This window comes from Heliconius melpomene, chromosome 7, assembly GCF_056956725.1.
Source record: "Heliconius melpomene rosina isolate 202511_hmr_F chromosome 7, ASM5695672v1, whole genome shotgun sequence".
Classification (NCBI taxonomy): Eukaryota; Metazoa; Arthropoda; class Insecta; order Lepidoptera; family Nymphalidae; genus Heliconius; species Heliconius melpomene.
The window spans coordinates 268,752-281,266 of NC_140395.1; the positions used below are offsets into that span (position 1 = coordinate 268,752).

Genomic DNA, 12,515 nt, shown 5'->3' on the forward strand with positions numbered 1-12,515 from the left:
TAGAACCGGGGCTGCGAGACAAAGGCAGCAGGTAGTTAGTGCCATAATACGTTTATTAAAGTTTCCTTAAATTTGCCAAAAATTTGCAGTAAAAACAGCAAAAAAAATTGCTACAAAAAACATCTACAGATGTTATATTTTTAATAAAAAACTTTTAAAGAGTTGAACTTAAAATTTTGGATTAAACTTTTTTGAATTAAGCTTTCGGCGGAAATATACACTTTGACGAAATAAGAAAACGAGAGCCACTCTCTGCCCCCACACGATAATCTCGTCAAAAATACTAGTAACCTATTTCAGTAAACTTTTTAAAATTTTCAACCTTGTTTCTAGGATCTACTCTCTTGGAAAGGCATAACAATACTCCCATATGAAGTAGAGAACCGTCCATATACCGAGTATAGGGGACGGTATCGGGTTACACTGTGTCTGTGGTGGTCCTCGATTCAATTCTTTAGGAATGACTAAAGAGTCTTCGTCTGCACGTTTAACCCCTGGCGCGAGAGCCAGAGATGCAGAGCTACTCTACGTCTTCTTAATGAAGTCTTTACATTTACAAATATGTGCTACCTATAGGCACTTCAAATAATGATGATTTCATTAAATGGCTAATCGTTATTTAGTAATTTATATATACAAAACTCCGTCTGTTACCGAGAGACTTGGAGAGTCGGGGGAGCACTGAGAGAGGATTTCTTGAAATACCTACGGAAACATCTGTTTTTTTTCTGCATATTTCTGGCTATGTAATTTGCATATGGCTATGCTTATGACGAAACTGAAAATAATTCATTTCGGGGGGGATTCGAATCGCAACACCAACCAACCTCACGACCATCATAAGCCACAAGATAAAGTAAATATCCTACAAAAAGGAGTGTTTGCCAACAGTTGCAAACATCGTCGGTAATCGGAACCCACGACCACCGGCGTGGTGTAACCAGACACCCATTATAGCTGACGCAGCTTCACACGGTCTCTTGTTACGGTCAACATGCAAAGCTCAGGGAGCCTACCTTAACTATCAGAGTAGTACTTGCTTTACTGCACAAGCGATGGTTCCTGCCTATCCTGCTATAAGCGGGATACAACGTTAACTCTCCAGCATTCAATCAATTATAAATAAAAATTAGAGAAAAAGAATTTTTTTAGGAAGCTAGAATTAGAGAAAAAGATTTTTAACTCTAAGTTTCCTACCACGCAAAATGCGTCATAAAAGTCAATCTTGTGCCGCCATTTTAGCCTGCCTAATTCAGTTCATAGTCGAAAAGGCAGAGAAAACCTCAGTCTCACCTTCCCTTTTCCATTTCCCTATACACACAAAAACACATATCAATACACAAATACGCACAAAATCAATTACACAAAGAGAATCTATAAATACATAGATGGGGCTCCACCTGCCCGCCAGCTGGACAACCGGTTCGGTGCCCGCTGCGTACAACTCGACGATGACCCGGATTTTTTGGTCGAATTACAACTAAACTGAAGAATGTCGTAAATGTTGTTATTTTTGCTTTTTATTTTTTAAATCATTAAATATATTTTATGTGTGTAAGGGTTATTTAACTTGATGGAATGCAATTATCCTAGGACATAGCTTCGATTGCTGGCTGCCGCATACGGCAGGGTAGGCGGAGGGAACCAAGTGTAAAGACACTCTGCCCCGCGTAAATTCAAGACATTGCGTGTTGAGTGGCGGTATTTGCCAATAATAAAAGACAATCCTTAGTGATCTAACAATAAATACTTAACAATTTCAATGCCTTAAATGTGATACAAATACAAAAGTTTAAAAAATATATAATTTAAGTTTGCTTTCTATGATTTATTCTGTTTATTTTTAAATAACAACAAAAATCTCTACCGTGTAAAAGAAGCTCTAGGGTGTAAGTTGGTGTTTTCTTACACCAAGTTCCCTCCAAATAAAAAAAATACATTAAAAAATCCTCCCCTACAATGGAATTGAACTTACATCCGTACAGTTGGAGTGTGATTGACTGATGTAGGACGATGAACAACGATGGAAAATAAATGTAACATAGTAACATCTGTAAGTCCAACGAAAGGTCAGTCAGTCAGGTCAGTAAAAACACCCTCATTTCCACATCTGTTGTACCTAATCATACCAGGTGGACACCTGGGTGGCAAGGTCGCGTGTTCGAGTCCCGGTTGGGTCGTGGCCGTAGATGGCCAATATTATATTTATTGCAAAAAACTGTATTTATCATTCAGGTTTGTCGTATAATGGTATTTTTAATATATCAATATTTTCATTAGGATAATTAGATAACTAAAGTATCCATGTGACTCGCCAGAGCGGCCTTTAAGTTAAGTATTCATAGGTGAAATTAGTTTTAACTGAATGACTGAATTGACACATCAAAGCGCACTTTAACAAAATATTGACAACAGGTGCAACATGGAAGTATTGCATATGTTTACTATATTGCATAAATATTGTTTATCCCTTCGTAGCGAAATTATAACGTGCCGACTCCGGAGCACTGAGAGGATTTTTCGCAATTCCTACAGAAACGAGAAAACAAAGTTAGGGACGATGACCGGGAAATGTTCAGTAATTTGATGGGGTTCGTGGCCCCAGAAATGTCCTGGATCTGACAACCCTAGCTGTATGTAACAAGGCGTTATTTAATATCAAAGTAATGTGTAAGAAAAACACTATTGTTCTGTCGCGGATATACTATAATATATACACGCGTAGGTATTATATAACACTAGTTAGTGAAACTAGTTAATTCCAAAGCATTCATGTCTAGAAAAAAAATCACGTTATACAAAAAAAATGGTTTTCCCTGTTTAAACCGCATTAACACATGGTTCCGCTATGCAATTAATAGTCAATAATTGAGTAAAAAGCAGAGAACGGAAAGTCGTGATATGCAGATTTCCTCTAAGTGAAATACAAAATGCAAGAAAAAACATCAAGACAATTATATTAAATTATATACAATAAGTTAATTCAATAGTCATTTAAATAGTCGCTACGTCCGCGACCAGCTTTATTACACAATATTTAATATGTTATAAATATCAGCGAGACCGCTCGACGCCTTCTCTTAGCGCAAGCTGCAGCTTCGCCCGCGTCGAATGACATACTCTAAGTGCAAGAGGTGGCTCTGATTAACAATTAACGTGATCTAACATCGCCTACATATTTTATAAGATTCGACGGAAAGTTGTCAACGACCGTCGCCTTTACAGTCGCAGTTGTTGAGATTAGCGCGTTCAACCAAACAAACACTTTGCACTTTGCAATATGTATACATACTCGTAGGTGCGCGTTTTCGATACGCATTCCTGCATAATGTGCCCTGTGGAGGTTATCGCTGGTAATTTACTTAAGCTATCATCGCTAATTGACAATTTGTGTGATCGGCGTTCATACGAATTTTGTTGTATATTATGGTAAACAATAAGACAAATCAATGATTCCTAACTGTTGGTAGCTACCGCGAGTGACGTGTACGCACGTACGCGTACGCGCATACATATCTGCATTGCTAAACAATTAATCAGACAGATCGTTGCCTAGATTATGTTATATCAACATTTATTGTAAACGGAATTTTACTGTTTGTGACCTATAAAGGAAAAAAATAATCCCCATTTTCCATTAAATTTTTGAGACATTCCGTTGAGTGGCAGAACACATTTACAATCTTCCTACTAGTGATGTGATTACTCATACAGCCCCAAATAAGCTTGAATTAACTCTAAAATTACAGATATTCAATTCACCCCTTTCCTCTAAACTCCCCTTCCCTAGTAAATGACAACCCCTAACGTCGAACGGAAGTGTTTTCTATTATTATCTATTTAATGGAACGTTGACGTGGCGTCCCACTTGCTTTAACTTGTTATTATGTAAAACAGAAATATCTCGAAAAGCTACCCACACTAGGTTCTTTCTGCCTGAACCTGCTGTACCAAACGACAAGCTAAAAAAATACAATATTATGACCCAGAAATGATTATTTCCTTAGTTACCTAAAAACGTAGGAACAAACAGACATACATAAAAAAATCAGGATGTCTCAAATCAATACACTAGGCGTACCGGTGTCACCGGATGATCTCGAGTTGCCGGGACACGAACCCGACACTCTCCGCGACATCCGGTTGTTACGCACGATGGGAGCATGTTATACCTACTCGTGCCTGGCAAATACGCAGTTTAATTAAATAATTTGATATATTTATTACATTTTCATTTTAATTCTAAAGGCAGAAATAGTCTTTTTTTAGTTTCATGCTATAACCCGCATGTAGCAGAGTTGACAGAGGCAACCTTGCGTGTTGAGTGATGGAACTGAGCGCCGCGCTTTATCTCGTTACCCCACAATCGTCCACGTGAAATGTACATACAAACATATGACGCACTGCCTTCAGGTGGACGCTTAGATAATCTTATCACCTAATTAATATGTTGAATATATATTGATAAACAGAAAATTAGTTATTTTCTTTAGTTTGTATGGTTGACCAACCTAATTTGTGTTGCATACTTGTTTATCAAGAGTTCAGAGGGAATATACCAGTGCGGGAAAGGAGGAAACTACAACGGGAAAATGGAAATCCATCCCCCTGAAATCATTCAGTTTCATTTTCCCGCACTGGTGGCAAGAAAAGTCACGGCGCTGAGTTACACAAATCTACACGTCATGTTATTACGGCGGAAGGCGGAGAACGTAGTGTCTTAACTATTAGCTTTCTTCTATCTACCCTACAATTGCGGGATATATTCAAACACATCTGTCTGTATGTACGCACGTATGTGTATACTGTATATGTATATATATGTATGTAGATGTAGACGGAACGACGACATGCGCACGCGCAATGAATATTTATAAGATATTTAATACTATGATTTATTTATCGGGCAAGTTAGTGAGAAACGCAGAGAGGCTCCTGTCGGGCTGGCATACTGATTGAACAGAGCTTTATAGGTTAATCTAAGTGGTTTAAGGTTTCTTCATTTACAATCCATTACAGTATATAAGATGCGCAATGTTTCGAAACTTAAGTGAAAATTAACACTAGGCTATTTCTGCCTTCCCTGGTATGCGAGAAAAGGCTTGATCAAGCTAGCTTTGTTTCTCCTAGTAAATAAAAAAAATTAGTAATAATTACAATTAGAAATCATCAAAGTTATAAATGAAACGTTTTTAAGATATTAAATTGTCAAGTAAATAAAAAGAAACAACTTGTCAATCCACCCAGCAATGGGCGACCTCCCCCCGAGAGCCACGTAGCACCACGTCAGTGTAGAAACTAAACACCTGTGAATATTTTATTTATTATTTAGCGAAAAACAACGATTCTTTATAACTTATATACTATGTAGTGTATTATATCATGTAGTTAATAACGAAATCACTTTCCTACTGCTCGCTAGTTGAACAGTTCCTGCAGAAGACCGCAGTCGCAGACTTCACCGCAGTCGGGTAAAAAGTAAAATATAAACTTGTGAGTATATCGATTGAGCAACAAATTATAAGAACATAAATAGTTTCGCATTCGTTCGACCGACGACCGCTTTTGTCCGCTGCAAGTGTTTTCTAGAAAGTTCTTTTCAATATAACAATAGTAAATATATAGTTCTGTCGTTGCATTCAAAGGAGGTATAAAAGTTTGAAATGCAAAAAGCTCGACAATAAATCGTGGCCGGCGTCTCGCACAGGCGTTTAATTGTAAACGCGACGGTTGTAGGTTCCCTTCTCATTTGCGGAAACGAATCATTTTATATTTTCATTTTCTCGCTCTGGTAACAAGACAAAGCGCGGCGTTGAGTTCCAGCAAAAAGTTGGCGGAAAGTGTGAAACAAAATATCTTGACATTAGGTTCCGGATAAAGCGTAAAGTTAAAAATATATAAATAAATAAATGTATCAAATATTGGTTGCTAAAGATTCTCGGCTTTCATTTTTTTCTGTAAAGTGCAGAACGAACAAAAAATTTAAAACCCGATTATCTGGGAACGGAACAACTTTAAAAAAGCAAAAACTTTTCCCAATAAAGTAAAAAAATGTACTCCTTTTTTGAAGTCAGTCCAAAAACAGAGTGACATCTCACTGCTTATGCCAAAAACATAAATAAAATTTTAAAAAACATGATAATGTTGGTGATGCAACAATTTTGGAAATGACAATCACTGTTATCATCTGACTCATTGATAATTTACTTGTTTACATTATCGTATTTCTTTAGATTACTCGGCCGTAGGTGATACGAATGCATAGTGCTCATAGAACCACCTTGGATAGGCCCCCTCTCTCTGTTGTCATTGCGTGTTGAGTGGCGGAGATCAACGCCGCGTTTTGCCTTGTTGCCAAAGCGAGCACAGCACTACCTATGGTGAGTCACAACACTGTTATACTTTATATAGAGTTAATCCAAGCAGTCGTTTTAAATAGAGCGTGGGTAAGTTATGATACGTTTCCTGGTCCCGCCTATTTCCTATTCATATTGACATCTCGGTATCGTTTCATCGCATAAAACATTTTTCATTACACAAAAGTACGCTTTACAAAAGAAAGTAATATTTCGCGAAGTAATTCGTACTTTGAAACATTGTGAATAATTAATAAGTTATAAAAGGCAATCGGCTCGAGAAGGGGTAGAAAACTTGTGATTTACGAGAGCTGCGGCTGCAGAACATCTTTGTAGATTGTAGATAGATATAGATATATATAGATGTATATAACCGACATTGAATGGTGAGTAGAGGTAATCAACCCCGCGCTTGTCCGCCGCGATGGCTTTTGTAATCATTTTCATCATTTTAACATTATAAAAACCAAACACATTTTTTTAAGAAAAAAAACTCAATAAAATGAGAAAATCCTAATCATTTAGCAAACGCCATTGTACACCTATGTACACACGTTCTAGAACAAAAGAAATTAGTTTTTTTTTATTTTTCCATTGTTATTCCGATTTCAAAAAAAGTTACATTTTTACCAATTACGAAATACGTCACTTTTTAAACTAAATAAAAGATAAATTTATTGAGATCTACGCTCTACTGGAGACTTTTTACATCTTTGTCACCGATAGGCTCCCAAACGGTTTAACCGATTGAGATGAAAATTTGCAAACATATAGATATGAGCAAACATATAGATATGACAAAAAATTCAATTGGCTCGAGGAATAATTAGGTGACAAATTTCCCCATAGGGTTACACCGGTTCGCGCCCCTAGTAGTTGCTGTCTATACGTGAAATATGACCATGAAATAGCACCAGTCGTAACTGGTGGTATTTATATATTTCATAGAACACAAAAATATGATTTTCCAAATTTTCGCCTGTTTGCGTGTGTAACGTATGTAGACTAATTTCAACGGCTCGACCAAAGAAAACGCAGTGTTTAGTTTAATTATTGTTTTTTTATTAAATAAATAAAAAAATTGTATCAATATAAACTTATTCGTTCGACAAAAGTGCTACAAAATAACTATTTTATTGATTTGTCAAATGATGGTGTAGTTAATGCGGGTGAAGTCGCGAGTGGGTCTCTAGTCTTATATAAATCTCTACCGTTACCTAGTGACTGAGAGACAACTGAAATTTTTGAAAGTTCCTTCGAGAGTGTCAGTGAAGAATTTCTGCTATCATTGAATAATGATAGAAATAAAAAAAAAACAAACATTATTTAAAAAAAAATATGAATAAAGTATGAGCCGAATCCCACCTACGTACTTTATTTTTAGAAAATAACTATATAAGTATATAACTATAATAATAACTACTATATAAGTTATTTTCTAAACATGATAAATAAATGTGTTAGTGTGTGTATCTGTGTCATGTATTTTTCAAAAAATCCTATCATAACTTAAAAATAAAGCTCCACACCATCCAAAATGAACAAAACAACCTCGCAACACTTTTAAAAAAGCTTATTTAAACGTATAAATGAACATATAGAAACATAGAGTCGACATTGTAAAGCACAACTTTTGATATAGATAGATAGACAAAAACTATAAACTTTCAAAGTCCGCGAACAACACGCGGGCAGAAATAAACGCTATTCCACTCTAAAGTATACCATTTAAAAAACCAGAGAATAAAGACACTATCACAGAGTTGTACACAAGTTATGGTCACAAGCACTCCTCGTTTTAATAACACTAAGTCACTGCACAATATTACTTTTGTAACGAAGACTATACCCGCGTGCACAGCGCTGGGACGCTCACGGTCGACTGCCCGCTCACTTTGGTTTGTGTTGCCTGTTGCTCGCTTCTGTTTTACAACCGCGATATATGTTTTTGATGAATAAATATTGATAATTGTTTAAGTTTTATTAATATAATGTAATAATTACAATAAAAAAATAGTATTATTTTTATTTTTTACATTTTTCTTTCGCTTTGCTTCTTTAATTATGGCGATCCGAGCGTGGCAGTTCAGCACTAATCACTTCGCCAAAACATTTTTCTTATCATTACGCATACCTATTATCAGTTGAATAAAAAACCTGTCACTGTCAAATAAAGTTATTTTATGAAAAATAGAAACTACTTATTTTATTTTATAAAAAAATAATCATCATATTACTTTTGTTTAACACACATAAAAAAAAAGGAGACAACATTATACATAAAAAAAAAATAAGTACCTACTCTTATGAAAATTACACAATAATACTAAAAGAATAATAAAAAATTACATCACACTGTTGCCATTAAAACAATATATAATCTAAAACTAAATAAAAGCAAAAATTTTCCCCAAAAAGTGGGGTAATCGAAAGCTTCGTAGAGTGGCAAGGCGCGCGACGTTGCCGCTCCTCACCCGCAATGAGGTTAAGTTTCTGAACAACTTATTTTTTTAATTTTCAGCGGCTTACAAGTTACAGAGTAAAAATTATGAAGCGATTATATTCTAATTGTATTGTAATTTATGTTAGGACATGGAGTGTTATTTCGGTAACTTTTAAACTTTTTGATAAGAAATTAATTCCTTCGTCTTCCCTGCTATACGTAGGATATGCGGAACAAGCTATCAAAGTAAACATTACCCCAATTATTATACATTATTTAATCGTCATAGATACACGTAAGTCGTACTCTATATAAAAATATAAAAATAAAAACATGTCTAATATTTTTTTTTCTAGAGAAGCCGAACCAAACTAAGACTGTGATATGACTTTGCAACTAGGCGCACCTTATAGGCGACGTTTATAAATCTGTATATCATTATTATATTAAACATTTTTTACAACATTTAACTACGATTTTGCTATTTACACGTATGCTTCATCATAAATGTGAAAATAAAATAAAATATAGGTAACAGGTTTGATATAAGAAAATCAGTTCAGCTAGTTCTAACTTAGGCTAGCGTATGCAGAGTAGGAATCGAACCCACAACTGTCATGTTTACAGTCACACAGTGTTGCCCCACGAAGGCTTATCTTAAAAGGCAAAAAGATTTATCACTAGACTATCTACAAAATAAAAACAAAAATAACTAAATATAAAAATAACATAAAATTAAGTTAATGTAACACGCAAGCAAAGTCACAATACAACGTCAGTGTAACAAATGTCATTGTCCTCTTTTCGGTGGACGTCAAGGATCTAGCGTATTTGGTTAAGACTTGCGAATATAATAATATCATGAAATACGTATAATGAATAATAATCATTTAATTGATACGTTTTTATATTTATTAGATTACCTTCACGGTGTACGCCGCATGTAAAAGGCAGGGAACCCAGGAAAGGTAGAGGGAACCTAGTGTTCAGTGGTACCAGTCGGACGCAATGCCACTGCGCTAGGATGGCCTCTAACTGCTTCCGATTACAGGAAATTTTAAAATAAATTTAAATACATATAAGCATTACCAAATAAGGCGAATCGCCTCCATCTTTCATGTGTTCACAATTTTATCCGCCACCAAGAGAGCATTGCGTAAGGTGGCCGAGGAGCGAGACGCTCGTCTTCGACACGTCGCGTTAAGTAATCGGGATATTTAAAAACAAAATACAGTATTATTATATTAATATATTTTCTTAAGGCCGTGGCGCAACGGCACAGTGCCTAACAAACGCGATGGTTGTGGGTTCGACATATGTACTGTCTGCAACATATCGAACATGGAGGCAAAAGTACTACTAGCTTAAGTACATGGAGTGAACAAAACTATCCAAATATTGTTTACAGATATAATTATGTCAAATCAATTTAAACTTAGTTAGGAACATTAAATCGATTTCTTTCCAGCAATTACAATAGCGATATCAATTTTATACTAACGTATGTTTTTTATATATTGTTTTAGTTAAGTGGTCGTCTCTTTGGAGAAGCACATCACTACCCAACTTCAAGGAATAGATTAGAAGCTAAGGGATAGAGGATTCAATTCCCCCCTTCATTTTGATTGAGGGTTGTACCTACTGGCAACGTAGATTAATGATGGCGCCTATGGCGTCACTGGCTCTCCTTATCTTTCATGATTAAGCTTTTGAAAACTAATTAGTCTTAAATTATCAATCGTCCGATGTTTTATCATAAAAGAATGTATAAAAATAGTAACGACAATGACTTTTTATTTCTTTATTTCCTTTTCTTTTCTTTATGCTGTAGAAGACGAGTGGAAATTGTGCCCCAGGACAGGACCTCTTAGGAAATATTTACTATTTAGTCGACGATGTATCTTGAATATGTTAATATATGTTTGTATAGGAGACTCGTAAGCAAAAGCGACGTATTCAAAACAAAAAGTGATATTATTATTAAATATTTAATTAATAATATTAAAAAGAAATATGTAATTCAAAATGATATGATATAGCTGTTTGTTTTAATTGCAAATCAATGTCGTTCGCATATTTGATGCAACAATGACATATTTGCCCTTTTTGAACCCTGTGATAAATGACACGCTTTCCCACTTCTTCTTTAATGCCTATCGTCAGTCGTCGTCGTCGTCGATGAGTTACTCACTTATTTCACAATACAAACTAAAAGGAACAAACACAGCAAATACGTGTAAACACTAGTCTACAAACTTTGTGAACTCAAAGCTACCCTTGAAAAGCGTGAATACTTCCATTTTACAAAATGCCATCTTGCAACTATAGATATAAAGTCTAGTATAGAATATCTTGCAGTATAATTATTAGAAAGACTCCACTCCCTATGTTCCGTCTCGTTCGCGTATGTCTCTCTCTAACGAGGGTGGGACGGCAACGGCGCATGTCCTTAAAGCAGATAGATTTTGTAGAGAGAGAGAGAAGAGTAGCAGGGTAGGCAGAAGAAACCTGGGACCCTGAGAATCTAGTGTTAAGATAAATGTGTTCCGTTCCCCGCTTTCACTTTCCGTTCAATCCTGGAGGAATTCCGTGTTGAGTCGCGGTATTCAACACCAATATTATATGTATATTTGACCTTTTAATAACTTTTTGAAGTAAGCTTCACGTTATATTCCGCATGTAGCCAGAGACAACCCGGTGTTAAGACCTTCCCTTATTTCCCACATTTTATCTGATGATAGAAATGATAAAAAAATATCCCTGAGTGGGGGATCGAAGTCACGACCATCTCGTTTGCAGTCAGGCCATTTGGGCAGGTCACGATGGCCTCAGAAGAGTTAAATCAATTAATTTAAAATTGTAATTTAATTAAAATTTTAAATTTGATTTCATTATAAAAAAACAGGCAACACTTTCGGTCCCCATTTCAAAACAATTGTGCGGACAGTTGTGACCCTGCTATATGTAGCATACAGCATAAAGTCAGGAACTGTACACATAACGAAAGTTCCTAATCAAGCAAACATGTGACGGAGGAGCTCAACGTCGCGTTTATTTACCGGGAAAAATGAAAAAGAAATTAAATATATTTGTTCTCCCGAGTAGGAAACGAACACACGTTTCACAATTAACAGATGTAGAGAGCCTAACCCAACAAGTATCGTAACTACACTCCTCTTCTTCAAGACGGCCGACGCGAGCCGACTTGGAACATCTGTCGTCAGCGCGTGCGCAGTATTACCTGCGGCATAGTGATTTGCGCAGGTGGCCACGAGTTCGATGCTCGTCGTGACATATTTAAGAACGGTACAGTTGTTTACACAATTAATTATGAAAGTTTATAATAATTTGGACTACTTTTTGTTTCCGATAATGATGTCAATTGCCAAGACGTGTGATGAATGAATGAATTTAAATGAATATGTAATATGTTTATTATGTTCTTCAATAAAAACATGTGTAGTTTCAAGTTTATATCTTCGATGAAAAAAAGAAAATTGTAAGAATATACTACAATATTAGTTTTGGCATTCAAAGGTTTCGCGACTCTCTCATAATAAAATTTAATATATTATATTTAAACAAATATTTAACTTATAATAATTTTTAACACTTTTAAAGTGTTATTCCACGCTGAGATACAAAAAAAAATATAAGTAAATATATAAGTAAAACCCTTTCTTAACCATTTTAAAAAAATATATATATATATTATT

At 35.4% G+C, this 12,515-nt stretch overlaps 1 protein-coding gene across 12 annotated transcripts in view; it reads right to left on the reverse strand.

Annotated features, from left to right (window-relative positions):
* Positions 1 to 12,515, reverse strand: part of da (transcription factor daughterless) — a 61,229-nt gene that overhangs the window by 20,430 nt on the left and 28,284 nt on the right. For 5 of the 12 annotated variants that reach the window (XM_085188875.1, XM_085188874.1, XM_085188876.1 and 2 more), the window contains exon 1: positions 8,082 to 8,247. The exons of 2 other annotated variants lie outside the window; for them this stretch is intronic. The gene's annotated coding sequence lies outside the window, so the exon portion shown is untranslated. Of the gene's footprint in view, positions 1 to 8,021; positions 8,248 to 12,515 lie in introns of those variants that run through there. 5 more of the 12 variants (XM_085188881.1, XM_085188878.1, XM_085188879.1 and 2 more) reach the window with 2 other exon arrangements.